This window comes from Porites lutea, chromosome 12, assembly GCF_958299795.1.
Source record: "Porites lutea chromosome 12, jaPorLute2.1, whole genome shotgun sequence".
Taxonomy (NCBI): domain Eukaryota; kingdom Metazoa; phylum Cnidaria; class Anthozoa; order Scleractinia; family Poritidae; genus Porites; species Porites lutea.
This window is the reverse complement of record NC_133212.1, coordinates 6,925,402-6,928,780: the sequence shown is the minus strand read 5'-3', so window position 1 is coordinate 6,928,780 and position 3,379 is coordinate 6,925,402. Positions and strand designations below refer to the sequence as shown.

The 3,379-nt window shown below is 39.7% G+C and overlaps 1 pseudogene; it reads right to left on the bottom strand.

Moving 5' to 3' along the window:
• Positions 1–258: 258 nt before the first annotated feature.
• Positions 259–3,147, bottom strand: LOC140921650 (uncharacterized skeletal organic matrix protein 5-like; annotated as a pseudogene).
• Positions 3,148–3,379: the final 232 nt, after the last annotated feature.

The following is a 3,379-nucleotide window of genomic DNA, read 5'->3' as shown; positions in this document are numbered from 1 at the left end:
ATATTTTGCGCCCCCATCATAGACTCTTTATATTAACAACCAAACACCCTGAGAGCAGAAGTTTCTCTCTTACATGCCACCGTTTTAGCGTTTGCGAAATCGCTTGGTATTTTGGTATGAAACAAACCAACTACGCGACTGACAAGCGATCGACGCGAACGACTTTGTAAACGTTAAAATCCACGCAAGAAAGAAACCTCTGCTCGCAGGGTAACAGCCAAAGAAACAGACACGCGTTTTAAAAAACCCAAGACAGTATACTTTATTGGTAAGAAGTAAATTAAGAATACATGATGTATAATCATCACGAAAAAAAGAGTTCACCATAGCCGGACACGTGAACCCCGAAAAACGAATTTTCGAAAAAACGGCCGAGGGGGGAGGTACTTCATTAGGAATTTCTGGGTGGGGATGTGCCACTGGGACCATGGAACCCTTAACCTATACCAGAGCTAGTTTAGCTGAATTTGCTACCCTATGCTAGAGTAAACTCCCCAAATCCCCCCTATCTTAGAGTAGCTGTTTCTCTTGTCTAGATAAAATCTTCAACCAACTGATCAGTTTCCTGAAAAATGATACCCTATTCTAGACCCAAACGTTCTGGGCTTACAGGCAGTAAAGAACCACCCTGACGAAGGTTTAAAGAATATTGCGGTATAGGGGGTACAGAATGGCTCCTTATCCCCTCTCTCCTGCCCCATCCTAGGTACTAAATAGTGGTCGTCTGACACACCTTTGGTTATCATATTGGTATCCCTGTGGCTTAAGGGTTACTATTCTGCTTTGTATAGCGACGCAAGTACATAAATAAATGACACAATTTCCCATCACCAAGTTCTATTTTTCTTTACTAGGAAAAGAGGCTTTGCCTTGTTCTTAAACTACCTAAGTTCTGTAGTTTCTTTTGTGTTACAATGCCTGGCATGGTTTTCTCTTCTATTTGACCAATATATATCCCATGGTCTTAATATGCTTGTCACCATTATCTGGCGAGTGTGTAGCTTCATTGCCACACGAGTTGGAGTCATCGTGAAGACCTCCAGTACCGAATCCAGTTCTAGAGTCGCATGTGGAACAGTCGTTTTGGTTGTTGCTTATGATACCGATTCTTGCTTTGGACTGTTGATAGCTCCAACCAACTACATTGAACCCTTCTTTGTTACAGAAGGACTGGAGTGATGCTTGCGAGCCAATCAACGTCTTCCACATATTACGACCTAGAGATGTGCTCCTGTAGCGATTGTCTGCGATGAGAGAGTACAAGGAATTGGCGTGCTTGTTCATGACAAAGGATCTGATCTGTTGGCCCATTTTCATCGCGAGACAGATTTGGGAGAAGGCAAGATTCCAACAGGTAGGCAACTTGGTCTCTTTATGGTCAAATCCCGTCCTCCCTCCTGGAAGATTGAACTCGTTTTTGTTGTTCCAAAGTTTTGATGCGTAGTGAAAGGTTGACTACAAAAAATAAATGAATAAATAAATGCGTTAAAAAGAAACGAGGCATTTAACTTAGGGGGACTGTCAAAATAATACGCAGACGTATTTCCGATCGTTGTTTCTCTCTACCCGAGATCGAAGTAACGTTTCGGGTGGATCCAGAAGTGTCGACCAAAATAAACGTCTTCGTTCGCAGGCTACATTTAATTGACACGACTCTTTTATACTTGCACTGAGTAAAATGATATCAAAGCGGCAAATATTTGTTCAACCAGGCCATGCTGCAGGATGTGCCAAATCATCATCGCCATCATTTTTTATCCTATTTTCTTGCAACCTTGGTAAAACATAATGTTAATCATAATCGTGTACTACCTTCTGTCCGTCGATTTTCATAACCATTGTCCATCCTCCGCCCCCACATGCTCCTATACCATAGTTACCCATGCATGTGACAGTACACAGGGATTTTTCGTGAGCCAATTTGGAGAAAGTAGGCTTTGTTTACTTGAGACCTGATGAAGTGATGAGTCATGATAAGTCCAAAGTCCTAAGAGTCTTACGGTGGCAGAAAAGTTAATCAATAAAACACGAATCTGTCCCTCTCCCCAAATAATTATTTAAGAAAAGAAACCTACATGCTCAAAATTTCGCTTTACTACGCCGCAACAGACACATGAATTTGTCTTGTTTTACGCCTTTTTCATCTTTTTCTCTGTATATACCAAAAACGGCGCATATTCGCATTTTCAAGTTTAAACTTCCTTTCATTTACTTTATTTGTTTTTTTACCCAAAGGACTTAATTGTTCTTAAATTAATCAAAGAAGCCTATTTTTACAAAAAGCAATACCTCGATTTTGATATTTTCATTTAGCCTTGGCCATACGTGTTATTAAAATGTTTGAAGTGGAGTGTCGTTGTATTATTAAAAACCTTTCAAAATCATTTTATATTTTAAAATCATGATGACTGAACTAATTATATTCTTTTTATTTTTTGTACAAACACAAACGCCAAAGTAAAAGGACGCGAATCTTTTCGCATTTCCCCGACCTTTTTAGTTAGGTTTTCTTAAATAAGCGCTAGCCTTTGTCAAGTTGTCTAATATACTTACTTGTGTTTGAGGTAAATTTCTCTGCAAGACTTAAATGGTGTGCCTATGCAAAATAAATAAAAACCGTTTGAGCGACTTTTCAGTGAAATACTTATAGATCAAATATCGAAGCTTTCTACTTTAAATATTTCCATGAGTTAGACATGGAAGTAGGCCAAAAAGTAGCAAGGAGACGCTGTGTTCCTCTCTCTCCACTATGCACGGGCGCGTGTCGCGTCTTTAAAGCTAAAATGCTAAACTTCCGTGTTTCATTCGCTCTCGAATTTGAAACAATGATAGCTTCGATCAGTGCTTAATCTACTCTCAGTCTGTGAGGCCGATAGAAAATATTATAGTGACAATTCTACCTTGTGGATTTAACCCGAGATAAATGGCTCTCACATCAGCTTCAAGCTTTTGTAACCGTTTATCCACGGTTGCCTCTAGAGATTTCACGGCGGCGACACACTTATCAGGGCTGCCCTGCGTAGACGCTGCGACTGCCATGAAAAAGGCTATAAACCAACTAATAAGGGGAGATTGCATCTTGTCGCAGTATAAACCTCAAAGCTGCTCGCAACAATATGATTCAATCCACTCTAACGGCCCCGCGTAAATGTAGAAGATGGTTTCCGTGGGCAAACAATTCAGGGAAATTTTCACGTTATAATGCACTTGCATGAGCCATTCAGATTTCTTTTCTCTCTGTTAAACGATCTTAAACTGAAAAGTTTTGAATTATTCTATGCCGAGTCTAGTGTTTTTATACTTTTATTTGTAAATTTGTACTATTGTCTTTGTAGAATTTTTCAAGGGCACGAAAGAACATCTTTCCTCTACCATGTCT